Raw genomic sequence first — 18,685 nt, 5'->3', positions numbered from 1 at the left:
TTCCTCTCATAGTCGACTGGTTCCCCTCAAAGAAGGAATGCACAGCAAAATTAATGAGGTTCACAGGCAAGTGCTTCTCTTGTGCAAATGTAAACACCACTTCCATACATGCAGGGGAAGGCTTTGTTGCTCTTCAGGGAAAGGTCAAGATGCTGTTTCTGTGCTTGAATTGACTTCTTATAGTCATAAGATTCACTGAAATACTTTGACAACAAAGTAAGTTTTCGTTCTTGTGGTTCTTTCAAACAAAACACCAGGCCCTATCGGCGTTGTCCTACATTTTCTGTTATGTTGTGTTGCTCCATATAGAACTAACATTTGTTTTCAAGGTGGGCACTATGTGGAGAGGCAGCGGCTGTGTGTTCCGTAGGGCGGTGTCTAGATCGGAACCAGATCTGTCGCTGAACTGTAATTTCTCTCCTCAAGCCTTGGTCAAAATGTAGGCATGTGGGGGATCTTCTACACCTATTGAGGTTGCATGGTACGAACCTATGTCCCAAAATTCACCACCAGCAGATGTTGGATGTTTTTGACAGGATGTCACCTGTATCAGCTCTGCTCGTTTGTTGAAACCTGCCACCTTCACTCATGTCCCCACAAAGGTAAACATTGGGACCAAGGACCATCTACAGCCCCTCTAACTCCTACATGTCGCCACTGGTGAAATCTGTAGGGTACCTCCATTGTAGAGGGTCCTCAACATCCTACATGAGTGCTCTGGAGATGCAGGGCCATCAGTACCATTCAAGGCAAAGTTCTGTCCTTGATCCCCTTTGAGCTCTATCTCCTGAGACCAGTTATGTGGAATTTCTCCTTCTTAGGACAAAAGGGGAAGTTGCCCTTCACAATTGCGTTTGGCATAAATGGAACTGGTTAGACCAGAGCACGGAAAAGTGGCCATCGCCTGTTCCAGAGCAATCTTTTACCAAGGAAAGATAGATCTTGCATGGTAGGCATGATGCAAGTGTCGAGTGCACCTCTCCTCAGAACAACCATCCTGCTCTACTCTTCAGTGACATCATCCACCAAATCCCCATCACATTTCACCATCTTCAGCAAGCTAAGGAATAAGGATGCCTTAGATATTTTAGCAGCATCAGTCCCTGCAACTTCTCAGAGATGATGCATGTTGCTTTACAAGCTGAGTGCTACTCATTACTTTTAGGTGAGGTCTCAGATGACATAAGTAATGAATTTTGGAGAAACTTTTCTCACCCTTGACTTCGCCCTGAGATATTTGTTTATCCATATAGAGATTCAAAGGGGTGGATGCGCAATGTACAAAGGATAATCTGAATAGTAGCAGCTGAAAATATTTTCTCTCTTCATGGAAAAATTTCAATAAAAAGAGTTATAAAAATAAAATTACAAAAAAAGAAAATGTTTTCTCTTTCTTTGAGATAAAGACACATTTATGTCCCATAATAGCGGAATAGAGCTTATCAACGTTGAGGATTTTGTCAATAGTAATAGTGAAATAGTTGCAAAAAAGTATACAACTGCCGCAATAAATACATATTTAGCTTCTTAGTCAATGAAAATGTTCTTCCTGCAGACAACAATATCTCTAAGTTGAACATAAATTCCTATTTGCAATTTTTAATGGTGTTTGCTGTGTGTGCTTTTCATATTTGAACTCAAGGCTGTAAAAACAGCACACATTTCATTGGAATGCTTAGTGTTACAGCTGCTCGATTTCTATCAGATTTTATAACCAGGTAGCTGGGTCTCCTGAGGTGTGTGGGGATGACGGATGCACACTTGTGCATGCACTTGTTGCCCTGGCAACGGAGTTTCCTGACTGCTTATCATCAATCAGCCCTATGCTATCCAGCCTCTCAGGACTAAATGGTCCAGGTTAGCTTAACGTGCGACTGACTCTATACCAGCCGTATCCACTTTTTAGCACACTCGACTTCTGTTGAAATCTTCTCTTTCCTTGGCAATGACCCCCTCTGCCCTTCCCTCAATGGTTTCAAATTCTTGCTTCAACTATTCCTGTCCTCCATCCAGCACATGATGAAAATAAAGGCAAGTGGTTAAGACATTTTTGGAACAGGAGACTGTGAATGGGAGAAGTGATGAATTCAGGCATTCAGTCACCCGTGGGATTTTGTAAAGGCTGTGCAGCTTGGCTGAACCGAAAAATATGACATTTATCACAGCACATTTATTAAATTGTGTTGAACAATCTTGTCTATGAACATGTTAAATTGGGAACTGGCAAGCAGTGTTCTCGGTATGCCTTGTGAAAGGTAAGAAACCTGAATTTCCAAGGGATTTGGTTCCTGATGACTCAGGGAGGACTTTTTCCCCTTTGACTTCAGACAAAGGCGGATTATAACATTGCCTGCATTGTTTCTGAGGTCTTGAGAAACAGTTATCTCAATCTTGCTTAGGAAACCCTGGAGGGATTATGATGCCCCTCCCCGCCAGCCTTTTCATGGCGGTTTACTGAAAAGGGACATTGAATTTGGGGGCCCGTAGCAGGCCCCCCTTTTCCCCCTAGCCCTTGGATGTGGGTGTTGGGGCTCCGCGAAGCGTAGTGGCCAGTGAATTTAGAACGTTATGAAGCATCAGGGGCTTTAGTCTTTACCCTGAATTCATCAAAGTGGGTGGTTGAAGTGAGCAAGGCTGAATTACTCAAGGGAAATTTAGGGAAAAAGGGAAGATGGAGCCAAATATGCACTTTAGAGCAGGTATTTTACATATATTGCCTGAACAGGTTGCACATGAACATGTGCACATGCATGTGAGGTGCGGGTTGAATCAGGGAGATTTCTGTGGCTCAGCCAGGCATTCACTCACAAGTGGTACTATGACAGATGGAGCCAAGATTAAATTGTTAAAATTAAATAGAGACTGGGAGGAACTGCACCATTCCTTCTGGGTAAGCTGTATCATGTGCTACACTATATGAATGCAATTGTGTTTAAACTGTAACTCCAGATTATAACATAATACAAGGATCAGAATCTCTATCTTGTGTGACCATTATTTGGTCCTGAATCCAAATACAAAGGCAGTATTAGTATATCTGGGTTCCTTAATATTTGTTATATTTTGGCATTTTTGTATGATTCAGCCTTTAATATGATTTGTGCTCTGAGCTCACTGACAGCATGAGTTAAGTAGTCTGCTATACAAGCTGACAGATCAGAGACCACAAGAAACTCTAATCCAATTCTAGGTCTAGTGTCCTTCTTCTTCTGGCCTAGACTGGAGTTTAATCTTCCTAGCCTTCATCTTGTTATTACTTCCTAATTAAATGGATGGAGGGATGCTCCCTGAACTCAACAATAGGGCGGCCTAGACTACTGTTTCTTCTTCCTAGCAGTGTGTCCGTTTGAAGTGCTTTGGTAGGAACAAGAAGGCCAAGGTAGGCAAGATGACCTGAGAGGGGGTTTGTGTTTCAGTTTTGTATTGTGCTGCCATTTGTCATCACACAGAGAATGAAGCAGAGGAGTGGAACAGGCAATGGGTGCCAAGAGTCAAACCCTTAATTGTACTCTAGACATTGTGGACTCTTTGCAGGTCATGTTGTACCAGCTCTCTGACTCCCACCCAAGACCATAGGAGGATGGGATTGGTGGTTATCTGGAGGAGGAGATGCCCTAGACATCTGTTAAACATGTCCTGTATAGGTGCCATAGGAGTGGAAACAGTAGACTCGTGTTGCACACAATCCCCATGCAAGTGATGCACGCTTTGGGTGGCTGCGGAGTGCAGGCAAGGAGATGCCATCGAGGGTCTTGGGCTGCTGCAAGGATGCAGTCTTCCCAAGCCTGTTTGTGGAGCAGGATTTGTGCGCTAGCACCCCCAAATGTCCTTGGCAATGCTTCTTGCTATTACTGTTTAAAAAAATCAGTGTTTTTCCCCTGCTGGGAATATATCTCATACTGGTGAAGACCAGTGGTAGGCAGTGACATTTTAAAATGGTGGGGCGTCAACGAGCGAAGTTAATATTTTAACCTAGTGACAGGCACTGTGAGAAACCAACAATGATTTTAGGCTTAATGTCAAAGCTCTGAATCATCGTTAACAGTATTTTGTTTTTAACGGGCAATGATTAAGAGCTCTAGAGTTGAGGCTCAGTTGAGGCTGAAGGCAATGAGAGTTTCTCACAGTGCTTGTCAGTGGGTCGAAGAGGTAAGCATAAAGGGGAAAAAATGTGTTACTACTTACCCAGGCGTCCTTGGTGTCCTTCTCTTCTGCTTCGCTAATTTCTCTCTACCAATCCAGATGCTCCTCTTATGCTGCTGATAACATTAAGAAGCTTGAAAGAAACACCAGTATTGGTTGGAGTTGGCTGTCTTGATGCTCCTTTAGGCAATTGAGGCCTGCGCCTGCTCTCCACCCAGCTGTCTAAGAAAGCTCGAGTCACAGAGGTCTGAAGTGTGTTTGTCAGGCTGTTCTTCACAAGACAGCCCACCAAAGCGGCATGCACACTTCAAACTGGAGCGAGGACCACTCCTCCTCCACTTCTGCCAATCAGAAGCAATGGTCCCGCCCTCAAGCACTGCTTGGGCTGGGAGCATTAAAAATAAAATGGTAATAAATTCATTTTTCGCAGAAGGGGTGGCGCTAATGAAAGAACCACCGCTGGGAGGGCAGCCCATGAATACAGCGCAACAGGAGCTGCGAGGCTGGGGGTCAAACTGCACTTTTTAAAAAACATGCTAATGTGATTGAAACTAAAAGTGTCAAAAGAACATGAACTTGATTGCTCAGTAGGAAGGTTAACATACTTTTGCAAAGTCTCTGATCGAAACTAAAATAATATAAGAACCAGAAGAAATATGAACAAAGATGCTATCTGAAAGTGTGACTTTCTCACTTGTCACCCACATGTAGTTTGAGCCCCTTAGCTGCCAGCTGTGAAGATGTGAGGCATGAATTTACCCAGCCCCAGGAATCAGCTTGAAAATATTCTGCTAGAAAGGATTACAGTATGAAGAACATTTTTGAGAGCCTAAATGGAAAAAAACAGCAGTTTTCTAACAGGAAGCTTAGACGGCATAACTTAATGATAGGAATCTGAAACTAATTTACTTGTCATGTGTTCTCAAGATTCTATATATTTCTTTTAAAGCGTAGGATGAAAAGCCATTGAGAAAGATTGTTTCCTCAATCAAAATAACTTTAAAAAGTTAAAGACTTGTATATTTGAGAAGAAAATTCTGCAGACGTGGTATTAAAGAACATTACATTTGAAGTTAAGTGACTGCAGTTGGCTGTTTACTGACAGTGGGAAGCAGTTCTCCATACTACTACGGAGAAGGAAAACACAGGATGCATTTGTTTGTTTTATTGTAGGGGTATCCGAGAGTTCTGATGGTCCGCACCCAGCAAAACAGTGGTTTGTTTCTGGAGAAGCTGATCCTCTCCCTGACCAACGACCCCGCCACCGCCAGAGCCAACCTACACGAAGGGATGAAAAACGTGGCCGAGTGGATGACGACCAGCCGCCTGAAACTGAACACAGACAAGACGGAAGTCCTCATCCTGGGCTCCTCACCCTCCGCCTGGGACGACTCCTGGTGGCCCCCTGCCCTGGGCAACGCACCCAAACCGACAGACCACGCACGCAACCTGGGCTTCATCCTGGACTCCTCCCTCTCCATGACCAGACAAGTCAATGCCGTCTCCTCGTCCTGTTTCAACATCCTGCGCATGCTACGTAAGATCTTCCGGTGGATCCCCACCGAGACCAGGAAAACAGTCACCCAGGCCCTCGTCACCAGTCGACTGGACTACGGCAACGCCCTCTACGCCGGTACCACCGCCAAGCTCCAGAAGAGACTCCAGCGGATCCAGAACGCCTCGGCGAGACTCATCCTCGACGTCCCCAGACGAACTCACATCTCCAGACACCTGAGAGACCTGCACTGGCTCCCGATCAACAAAAGAATCACCTTCCGGCTCCTCACCCACGCACACAAAGCCCTACACAACCAAGGCCCGACCTACCTCAACAGCCGCCTCAACTTCTACGCTCCCAAACGCCACCTCCGCTCGACCAGTCTCGCCCTCGCAGCCGTCCCCCGCATCCACAGAGCGACAACAGGAGGTAGATCCTTCTCCCACCTGGCCGCCAAGACTTGGAACGCCCTCCCCACCGAACTACGCCTGACCCAAGACCACCTCTCCTTCAGGAAGAAGCTCAAGACCTGGTTGTTCGAGCAGTAGCGGACCCCCCCCCCCCCCCCTAGCGCCTTGAGACCCTCCGGGTGAGTAGTGCGCTTTATAAATGCCTTTGATTGATTGATTGATTGATTGTTTATGCATTTTGACTTTTGGAATTTCATGTGAAGTGTTGGGGTTTATTTCTACAAAGAATCTTGGTTGCCTGCAGCACAAGCAGTGTTTATTACTTTTCCCATAGTGCCTAGCTGTGGTGACTTTGTTGGTCTAGGGCATGGGTACTCACAAACTTTCTCTCAGGGGCCAAATTTACAGTGTGGTTTGTGGCCGAGGGCCGCACCGGTGGGGGTGGGGTCAGAGGGGGAGGGGCGGGGCTAAAGCAAAAAAAAATTGGGACCATGAGGTTGAACACAGGTCCTCTCTCTCTCTCTCTCTCTCTCTCTCTCTCTCTCTCTCTCTCTCTCTCTCTCTCTCTCTCTCTCACTCCCTTACCCCTCCCCCTCCCTCCCCCTCCCCCTCTCCCTCCCTCTATCCCTCTCCCTCCCTCTCTCCCCCTCCCTCCCTCTCCCTCCCCCTCCCCCTCTCCCTCCCTCTCTCTCCCCCTCTCTCCCTCTCTCCTCCTCCCTCTCCCTCTCTCCCCCTCCCCCTCCATCTCTCCCCCTGTCTCTCTCCCCCTGTCTCTCTCTCCCTGTCTCTCTCCCCCTGTCTCTCTCCCTCTGTCGCCCTCCCTCCGTCGCCCTCCCTCCATCGCCATCCCTCCATCGCCCTCCCTCCGTCGCCCTCCCTCCGTCACCCTCCTCCCTCCCCCCATCACCCTCCTCTCTCTGTCTCCCTCCTACCTCTCTGTCTCCCTCCTCCCTCTGTCTCCCTCCTCACTCTGTCTCCCTCCTCCCTCTGTCTCCCTCCTCCCCCTCTGTCTCCCCCTCTGTCGCCCACCCTCTGTCGCCCTCCCTCTGTTGCCCTCCCTCTGTTGCCCTCCTCCCTCTCTGTCTCCCTCTGTCTCCCCCTCTGTCTCCCCCTCTGTCGCCCTCCCTCTGTCGCCCTCCCTCTGTTGCCCTCCCTCTGTCTCCCTCCCTCTGTCTCCCTCCCTCTGTCTCTCTCCCTCTGTCGCCCTCCCTCCATCGCCCTCCCTCCTTCGCCATCCCTCCATCGCCTTCCCTCGGTCGCCCTCCCTCGGTCGCCCTCCTCCCTCTACCTCCCTCCGTCTCTCTCTCTCTGTCTCCCTCCCTCTATCTCTCCCTGTCTCTCTCTCTCCCTCTGTCTCCCTCTGTCTCCCTCTCCCTCCCACCGTCACCCTCTGTCATTTCACCCCGTGTGTGTGTCAGGCATCAGCCCGGGCTGAGACAGCTTCCCAGCGCGCACACACAGCCGCACCCGAGTACTTCACAGGTCTTTAAAAGACCATTTACATGTTAATAAAGGTTTGTTGTATTTCACCTCTTAGGCCCCTGCATCTCCACTTTGACAATCACTGGAATCCCCCAGCCCCCACAGAGCAGAGTCTCAGAGTCCGGGCTGCTGCACCCAGCAGTGTTTGCTAACACTAATGAATTATTTTTTTTAAACACAGGCAGGATGTCTGCAAGGTCCGCGGGCCGCCAAGGAAGGCTTGCCGGGCAGCTGGTGGTCCGTGCAGGTAACGGGGGGGGGGGGGGAGGAGGGGGGATTTCGAGGGACGATGTTGAGATAAATTTAAATAAATAAATAATTAATTTTCCCTCGGCATTGTCCCTCGAAATACCCCAGCACGTGGCCACATCGCTGATACCTGCACGGACCGGGGCTGATGTCATGGTTTTGCAGTCAGGCAGTCCATTTTTATTTACATTTAATGCAGTGAAATGCACATGATGCCATTTACAGGTTAAAAAATGTAGTGAAGAATGCATTTTGTGCTTAGAAACAGCACTAAATGCAACAGAACATAAATACCTGCGTGAGTAGTCGCTCATGCTCGCTAAATGTGCTCCTGCGATAGGATGGATTTTTCCTCCCAAATTACCCTTAATTAGGTGAGCCGCGGTAATCTCATTATGATTGGTAATCTTGCATCAAAGAGTACCACAGAATTTCCGAAATGACTCCGGCGTGATTAAAATTGTTACCAAGCCTACCTGAAACATGAACTCCATTCTAACTCTTTGGCATCCATTTTGTGTGAATCTCTCGCCCTAGAAATTCAATTTGAATAAGAAGTAAATTAGACTGCAAGATTTCAAAACTAATGAATGCATTTAATGTGTTTTATAAAACAAAAATTAAAAATGATCTGTTTGATGATTTTACAATTGAAGTAACCAATTAACAAATTGCAAACATATAATTCATGCATGTATCAATAAATACAAATTCAATTTAGTGAAGGTGTGTATAACTAAATCAACAGCTATCCTAAAATATATTTGACTTTAATTTAATTAGTAAATGACAAAACAAGATATCCAGATTAAAATCTGGCTGTGAATCTGCTATTAATAGAAGGTCTCCATAATTCAGCCCCCGTTGTTGATAGGCATAATAATTATAATCTTAGGTAAAGTCAGTATAAGAAAGAGGCATTCGATATCGTAGCTGCCTCTAAAAAATCTATAAAGGTTTATTGCATGTTCTATTGGTACTCCCACTTGAAACAAAATACCCACACCTTGAATATTCCAGACCTGATACTGCTTGAATATAAAGAAGTCATCTTTTAAGGCATATAGTAGTGGCCTACAACATTTCTTCCAGATCTAAATTACAGACACAACAACACCTTTCCTGCTATGAAAAAATAAACCAGACCCCATCATGAAGCTTCATTAGCATAGTTTTTATTTTGGGTAGCAATCCCATAGTGAAACTAACCTGACTGAATAAAAGTTTAAGTCTAGCTGTAAATGCCTGCCTGGAGATAGATTGATCCTGCCACAGTTCTGTGATCTGATACTGTTTAATTAGATTTAGAACTGATTCCACGTAGGTTCTAGTTTTAAAGCCAAATAACCCCTCCTAAAGATTGCTGTGTAGCCTTCAACAACCCCCTAATGTGTTTAAATTGACTCTTGTGCAGATGACGGTTCTCACTAACTCCAATCTTAGCAAAGGCCCTGATTCAGGGGAGTGCAAGGATGCAAATCGTACAGAATTAGCTTTTACGGCAGGTATTCCTCCATCTAAATCCAGTTACTTAAGTTAATTCATATGGATTGGGAAATAACCATGTAAACTCTGTCAAACTAGTCACTGAATTCCCACTTCCATGCAGATCAAAACCAGGGAAGGACTGGCCTATAGGGCAATCAGGAAGTGCCCGACGGGCTGGCCTGATAGGACAGTGCATGGGCTGATTTTCTGGCTATTGGTGGAGCTGTTGTATGGTCTGCATGGCCGGTTTTTACTGTTGATTTCCCTGATATTAAATAAACAGTGCCTGCAATAACCAAACCAATGCAGTTTTCCATATTTTGCAAAACACTCATACACCATGTCTTTACTAGTTCAAAAGTTCCCCAATTCCCAGATGCTTGGATGCAGCGGCGTAACCGCTGAGCTGATGAGACTTCTCCTGTTTCCCCCGGCTCCTAAGAGCAGGTGCGAGAGACCCATGATGGGAGAAACAAACCCGAGCTCCAACTGAGGGTAGAGGTTGGAGGAGTAGTGGCAGGACCTGGGGTGGAGCTGCCCGGCAAGGCATTGGCCGAAGCAAAATGGCACCGGACTAACAGTGATTATGGTGCACCCCTACAAATTTCAGAATTACATGGCGCTCTATCAAAACACTAATCCAATTCTAGGCCGAGTGGGCTTCTTCTTCTGGGCAGGACTGGAGTATAATCTTCATAGTCTTGATCTTGTTATGACTTCCGAATTAAAATGCGGGATGCTCCCACAACTCAACAATAGGGTGGTCTAGACTACTGTTTCTTCTTCCTAGCAGTCTTAGAAAGGGGCAATCTAGACAGACAATCAGCTACATGATTCTTCACACCAGCCACGTACTCCAGATGATAATTAAATTCATTTAACCTGTACTGCCACTTAGCTATACGTGGAGTGGCCCTGCCACCACCCTTGGTGGTGAAAAGATCTACCAGTGGTTTATGGTTGGTCCTTAGAACAAATTCATTCTCCCACAGAAAATTACAAAAATACTGTACACCCCACCACAGAGCCATGGCCTCCTTCTCAATCGTAAAGTAAGTGCTCTCCGCTCCTCGAAGTGCTCTAGAGGCAAAAGCAATGATCTCCTCCCTATTGTCAGATCTTTTCTGCATAAGTACAGCCCCAAGACCCACATTGCTTGCATCAGTGGTAACAATGTAGCGATCATTATGTTAAATAATTTGAGTGGGCGTGCTTGCACAATTGCTTCTTTCAATAGCTTGAAATCACAAGCACACTGATCTGACCATACATACTTCAAATTCTTTTTCAGAAGCTCACGCAAACACTCTGTCCTATCTGAGAAATTGGTCACAAATTTGGGGTAACACTCAACCAGCCCAAGAAAGCAACAAAGCTGGTCTTTATTCTGTGGTTCAGGTACATTTTGGATGGCATCTAGAAGTTTAACTTTGGGTTCCACTCCACTCTCAGAAATGTGATGCCCTAAATAGTCTACACCTTCTTGGAGAAATTTACACTTGTCCTTTCTTAACGTTAATCCACTAGACTTGACAATGTCCAATACTTCCCTGACTCTAGAATTGTGCTCTGACTATGTATTACTTTGAATCAAAATGTTGTCTTGGAAAAACACGACTCCTGCAGTGTTCTTATACAGATTCCCCATGAGGCGCTGGAACACAGCAGAAGCGGACGCCAAACCAAACGGCATACGTATATAGCGAAATGCACCTTCAGGTGTCACAAAGGAGGTGAGGTGTCTCGAGTCCTTGCACAGTTCCACTTGATGGTAAGCAGAGGAAATGTCGAGAGAGGAGAGATACTTTGCACCCTCCAGTGTAGATAACATCTCATTAATGTTGGGCAGGGGTTGGCGGCTCACCCAATGCAAACATTTAGGTCGCGCAAGTCCACACACATTCTGAGGGACTTGTCAGCCTTGCGCACCTATTACGATGGGGGACAACCATTCAGACCCCTCAATGGGCTCTATTACACCATTGGAACACAACCACTCAAGTTCCTGTTTGAGCTCACCTCGCATACTAAGTGGTACCTCGCGCACTTTATGTGCAACAGCTATTGCACCCTCCTTCAAAACAATGCGGTCCTAAAAACCCCTGAGTTTACCCAACTCACCACTAAAAATCTCTGGGTACCTTTGAATCCAATCACTCTTAGATAATGATTTTGCAGTGACTGTATGTACAGGGGTAACATCAGGAAAACTGGAGTAAAACTGTTTTGCTTCGTGTTTCGATAAGACCATATCCGGATGACTGGGATCTAGAATGATCCCAGCTCACCCTGCTGCTTCCAGCTGAATACATTTGCACCTTCCTTCACAATCTATACAGTCCCTTGTGCTAAAATCCCCTTTGAATACCAACTTGCCCTCAAACTTGCTCTTTTACCACCATAATCAAAGATTTTTATGTTGGACTGGTCAACAGGAATGTCGCCCAATCCCTCAAAGTCTTTGGTATTGATGAGGGTAAAAGGAGAACCAGAATCAGGCAGAAACTTTATATTTCAGCTGTTTAGATTTATGGCACATGCAGGGGATTTTCTTCTATGTGGTTCAACAATGGAAGCAATTTCCACTACACCATCCGATTATATAGAGGAAGAAGACAACATTAACAATTCATAACTTCCATTATCTTCCCCAGAGTCAACATAGTCCTCTTCAATAGCTTTCACAGTTCTTGACAGTCCCTTATATGCCACAGTAGCTTTGCACATACGTGCCGAATGTCCTTTCTTACCCCATTTGAAACAAGTTTGATTAATAGCACAACAAAACTTTAAATTGCCCAGATGAGATCTGCTCCCACATCGGTAACAGGAGAGGTCAGGTTTTTTAGGTCTTTCAGATTTGGATTTAGGCAAACTGGGTGCAGATGGAGAAATGCTAGGTACATTTGTGTTGGTTCCTTTAGTAGGTTTACTTGTGGGTTTAGTACTGATTAACTTGACTTGGTTGGATGATGCAGACCCACTCATCTCTTTCATGCATAGTTGAGAATGCTTGCTACTTCTAGCTAAAATGAGAGCAGTTTCTAAGTCAGGATCTTCGGAAGATAAAAGTTTCTCTTGAATCTTTTTATTGCATGTGTGCTCATTTAGCTTATCACAGATTATTTTGTCTCTGAACTCTCTATAATTACAAGTGACAGCTAGGGTTCTGAGAGCAGCTACAAAATCATTGCTGGATTCGCCAGGAATCTGAGCAAGTTGCAAAAATTTGTGACACTCCAGTACAATATTTCTCTTGCGATTAAATCTCTTATCCAGAGTTTTAATAAGTGAGGCGTATTCATCTACAATTAAAGAGTCACCTTCATCACCACTACTAACACATGTTCTCACAAGTTCTAGGGGTAAAGTCTTTAAAATTCTCCTCCCCTCCATGCCCAAATTATATACTAGTAAGGCTTTCTTCTTCTTTGAAACAAAAGTGTCTCCATCAATCGCCCCAAGATAGGCTTCAAATGTCTATTTCCATTGTTGGCAAATGACAGGAGGAGTACCAGGTGACTGCAAAAAGGGAGGTGGTGCAATTACATGATCCATTTGGTGGCCGTGTGTGGGTGAGTTTCTGCCACAAAGGTCACCACAAACAAATAGTTATCTTGCAGATCATACCAAGTGTGTTTAGTGCCACAATACAGTTAAAGAGAAAATGTTGTGCACATCACCAACATGCCAATGAAAATAATGATGTCAAGGTGTGCATGTCACCATTGTGAATAAGCACAATGTAACTGGTTAACACGCTTGGTTTTACTTTAAACAGTTTTTTTTTTTTAACAATCGCCATTAAGCTCAGTGCTACGGGACTTCACAACCATTGCAGCTTCACACAAAATAAATGAGCCACTTTAAATTTGCTCGCGTGCTAACAGTCGGTAAACAGTCTAAATATAGAGTTTTTTTTTCGATCTACGAGAATATCGAGTTGAAAATATTGTAGGGACATAATATCGAAGTCAAGAATATCGCCGACTAGAATATTGACACATAAGAGAGAATAAGTAGCAGCCGGGTCAAAGGAGACTGCACCACCAGAATCAGTCACTAGCAATATGCAAAATTGCCCACCTCAAACGATCTGCTGCTTGTAGATCGTAAATATATACTGAACAATTAATTGGATGAGAGGCAATATGATAATACAAGTAGACAAAATGAGCAATAGTGTTATGACATAAAACATTTCACATATGAGTATTTTGTTACATCCGTCTTTTTATTTTCCTTGTTGCACTTCATAAAAACAGCCAGCCAACACGTTTCGCCCCAACATGGGCTTCTTCAGGGCAAGGTAATGTAAATGTGAAGCGTGTCTTCTGGCAAGTCAGTCAACGAGCAACTGGACACGGGTTCCAAAAAACGATGATATGACTCACAGTGCAGCAAGAGTATTTGACCACTGTCTGTAGATAGAATTATAGGATGTTGGTATTTGCCGCATCCAAAGGACTAACAGGTGCCATCTCCGTCTTCGGCGTCCCACAGCCGGCACGATGAAAAAGAAAGAAACAAGAATATTGACCTGAAGGTTAGAAATATCGTTTTAGTTAATATCGAAGTTAGTAATATCGATAGCAAAAATAGCGATGTTACTAATATCGATATTATTATTAGTGTTATGTCTTATAATATGTATTTTATATGTTTTTTTAAATTTTTTGTTCATTGTTGTACTAGTTTCAGAATATATGTATTACATTTTTAGAAGTTAGAAATAATTTTTTCAAGTAAATTGTGCGTTTTACTACTGTAGCGGGTTGTGGGTTTATAGGAGAATAGGGTTGGAAGCGATTTAATTATAGTAAATTAATTAAAAAAAATAGTTGTAACTAAGCAATTATTTAATTTTTATTTATTGGTATTGATAATTAATTTTATGTTAAATAATAATTGGTAATTAATTTGTATTAATTGGTAATTAATTGTTTTTAATTGCTTACTTGGTAATTATATTAAGTGCATTAATTTATTATTGAAGTGTGTTGTGAGGTTATAGGGCAATATGGTGGGAAGTAATTTAATTGTAAGTAAGTAATTATTTATTTTAGTGCTGAGTATTAATAATTAATGTATTGTTAATTAATAATTAATTCTTAATAACCTTTTAATAATTAATATTGTTTGGGGGGAAATATTTTATAGTTTATTAATTAATAATTGGTAATTAAATTTGATTAATTATGATTTATTGGAATTTATCAAGAATTACTTGTTAATTAATTATTAATTGCTATTTTTGTAATAATTATTGTTTTTTGGTATTGAAAATTAATTATTTTATATTTCATTATTACTTGGTAATACATTTTTAGGTCTCGCCTAGGGGTGCAGCGCATGCGTTGCTCGCTTTGCAAGGCATGCAGTATACACTATAGGTGAGGGAAGCCCCGCCCCCTTGCCCTCCCACTTTTTCATTGGCTTGTGGCTTTGGCCTTTTTAAATGCTGCCTTCTGATTGGTTTGGAGGCTGCTAGTCCCTCCTTATGACAGCCATGTCTCCTTCCATGGCTATTGGCCCCTTTACTGCATATTTCCTGAGCACTACTTTGTGTCCGTGCCACCCCTCCCGCTGTCCGTGCCTTGTCTCCCGCCACTCCCGTTGTTCGTGCCTTAATTATGCCCGCCCACCCGAACTCCTGCTTGCAATTCAAGAGGTCTCGCGTAAATGCACCGGTCATCACTACGCAATCTCTCCCACTCCGAAAAATACTTTAAAAAGTACAAAACCTCACCAGAACCTTCGCCGGAAGTGGAATATCCAGGGTAGACGACAACAACATCTGTGTCTTCACTGAGCACACTTCGAAGACACTCAAGTGAACTTCTTCACAGGACTCAGGAGACGTGGATTAGAAGTGGTAGACAGAGCAAATACGATGTACAGCAAAAGAGGGTGGGGAAGACTGGGGACTGGACAACTCGTCGCCACTGAAAAGAAGACAACTTTCAGGTAAGTCATCCAGTCTTCTTTATTACATCCGATCACACAGCTTCCCGGCAGCAACTACCAGTGCCACAGCATTCCATGTTCCATGCAGGGAACGCAGAGAAAGGAATGCAAAGCATGTGGCATGAGATCCCAACAGACATGCAAGATTCACTATGGGTTCCAGAAGGGTGTCAATCTTGGTGAAGACGTCCGTACCGCTCGTGATGATGTAGGTGTGGACAGACATCCTTGGCCAGTATGTAGTGGTCCTGGGGGACTGGGAGGGTGAGATGTTGGCATTTATTAATTTGTACATACCCCCTTGGCTTCAGACAGACATGTTGTGACTACTGGTCCAAGTTATAGCAGATGTTCCGCAGGCAACAACTTCCTTGGGGAGTGACTTCAATATGATGATAGACAACCAGTTGGACCAGACATACATTTGGCAGAAACAGCAAGCCCATGTGGGGAAATTGGAAGGATTTGTCCGGATGTTGGGTCTGGCGAATGTTTTGAGATCATTAAATGGGCAGGAGATGTGGTATTCTGATTAATCTGTGGCCCATAATACTCATTCCTAAATCAATGTTTTTGCACCTACACTGATTCGCCTTTAAGGCAAGAGGAATTCCAGATCAATCCCACTGGAAATTATCTTGACCATCCTGTGATTGAGATAGTTGTGCAAGTGGCAGATGGCGACTGTCTTCCCTGAGGAGATGTTCCAGCCAATTGGGTCACAGATTTGTATTTGTCAGAAAAAGCGGGACCAGTGAGCATCCTGTGGGAGGCCTCTAAGGTTATGATAAGGAGGAGATAATTACGGGAGAAGTTGTGGATAAAGGGAAGAGGGAGCAGGATTGTTTTGAAGCAGAGAGAGACCTTCGAATTCTGGAGGATAGGCTAGCCCAGACCCGGGCCTTGGCCACCAATGAGGTGCAACAGGTGTGCCTGGCTCGGCAGTGTTGGATTTATGGAGGGGGTGAGAAGGCAGGCAAACTGTTAGCGTGGCTGGCAGTGAGGGATGTGGAGAGATCACACATTGGTGAGATTGTGGGCCCGACAGGGGCAAGGGTGCAGGGTAGTGACAAAACGGCAGGGGTCATCGCTGACTACCTACAGGAATTCTACTCAGAGCAGCTGCCTCTTCAGGGTTTGGAGCTGAGGGCTTTTATCAGGAACTGCCCCTGTAGAAAACTGAAGCTGGGGAGGGCAATGGAGCTTTAAGAGGACTTGTCAGAGGGGGAGATAAGAAAAGCGCTCTCACAGTTGCAGACTGGGAAAGCTCTGGCCTCTAATGGACTCTCAGTGAAGCTCCTGAGGAGATTAGCCAGTACAATCACAGCCCCATGGCCTAAAATGTACTTAGATGCCCATGAGAGGAATCTGAAGATGGACACAATGAACCCAAATATAAAACTGGGGAAACCATTGAATGGATGAGACTCCTATAGATCTATTTCTCTTCTCAATGTTGATACAAACATTTTAGCTAAGGTTCTGACTAATAGGTTGATTCTGGATCTGGTCCACTCTGATCCGTGTGGGTTTATGACCCTGAAATTGACCAGACTCAATCTTTAGAAGCTTCAGAACAACATGGCAGTGGCAAGAGGGTTGGGGGTACCATTGGTGGTGTTCTCCCTCGTTGCACATAAGGCTGTTGACTCGGTGGAGTGGGCCTTTTCTGTGGTTTTGGAGAAGATGGGATTCGGGCCATAATTCTTGTCCTGGGTCCACTTACCCTAAAAGAAGCCTAGAGCATGGCTTACGGAAAATGGGGTTATTTGGCCGGATTTCCCAATTAGGAGGGGCATGAAGCAGGGCTGCTCACTGTCACCGATGCAGTTCGCATTGGCCTTGGAGCAGCTGGCCGAGTGGGTGCAAGTGGATGCTCAGATTGAGGGTGGAGGTGGGACCCTCCCACCAGGAGGATTGCATCTTGTTTTATGCGGATGACGTACAATTATACCTGGCCGAAGCAGTTCAGATCCTGGAGGGGTGGGTGAGATCTTTGCGATTTACGGGAAGTACTCTGAGTTGCAGATTAATTGGGGGAAGTATTTGATTTTTCCTGTGGGTACAAGTGTGGTGCAGCATCGGCTCCCCATGCCACTTGGGATAGAAAGAGTGCATTTTAAATTTCTGGGTTTATGGATCTCCAGGGTTGAGGACTCTCATTATGCAGTTAGTCAAGCACCTCTGCTTCAGAGACTGGGGATGGATACTGGGCATTGGGCCGCGCTGCTGCTCTCCTTGATGGGTAGAGTGGCACTTCAAAACAACCTGTTTGGCATTCCCAAAGAGTTTTTTAAGGCTGTCGATGAACTGCTGAGAAAGTTAATGCGGCAGGGGGGCTCACGGAGGATAATGCAATCCAGCTGTTCATCTGGAGGGTCGGGGGATGCAGAGGAAAAAGGTACTTGCATGTGCTATATGGTGGGAGGCTGTCTGTGGTTAACCCCACCAGTGACGAGGATGGTTGTGGTAGTTTGGCATAGGCTGAATAGGAAAATAGGTTGGCATTGGCATCTCACACCGGGTACCCCACTGTGGCTGGGCACCCAGATGGGGGCGGTGTCAGGTCTTTGCAGCTTCAGAAAGTTAGATTAAATAGGGATCAGTACACTGGCTGATATGTGGGATGTGAAGGGGTGGGCCCATTTGACTATGTAAGGTTGGAATATGAGATGCCACCCTGACAAGTGTTTAAGTACCTCCCATTGCACCACACACTATCGGCGGCATTCACGCAAGATGTGGCAGTTATGGAGACCTCGCCCATGGAGTATAGATTGATGGATGACCCAGTGCTAGCCAAGGCACTCTCTCTTACCTGTACGACTCTGTTGAGGAACACGCATGGGGACTTAGAACCCCTGAGGGTCCAGTGGCAGGGCGATGTTTGGGAGTTGGAAGAAAAGTATTGAGAGATGCGCTGCAATTTTCTGGGATGGTAGTGAGTAAGGCCCGTTATCAATTGATACAGCTTAAGATTTGACATCATGTATATAATACCAGGTTCCTCTTTCATAAAGAGGGGAATGTTTCTTTACACACTGTGGAATTGTCCAAGTCTTCACAAGTACTGGGAACGGGTGGTACACAGGTAATAGGGCGCCACTGTGCGACTAATATTATTATAGATGTAGGAGGGGAGGAGCCTAGCGCGCATCCAAGATGGTCGCGTGAGCACAGGGCTCCCCGGACCCTCGCTGCTCCTCGGAATTCATCCTGACTCTATCCTGACTTGGTTGATGGAATCTGGGAGACGAATGCTGGCTGAACACTAAACTCCTTTCGGAAATCAAATCGGACCTGGCAATCCGGAGTTATGGTGGTTTGAACTTTTGAGGCCCACCCGACGGCTGTGCCCGATGCGAGGGTGATCTGTGGAGCCGGGGCGTAGTTGAACAACAACGGCAGCGGGGCTGTGCCAGTGGCCGTCACATCACTTTCGGTTTCA

This window comes from Triturus cristatus, chromosome 12, assembly GCF_964204655.1.
Source record: "Triturus cristatus chromosome 12, aTriCri1.1, whole genome shotgun sequence".
NCBI classification, from domain to species: Eukaryota; Metazoa; Chordata; class Amphibia; order Caudata; family Salamandridae; genus Triturus; species Triturus cristatus.
This window is presented reverse-complemented; position numbering follows the sequence as displayed.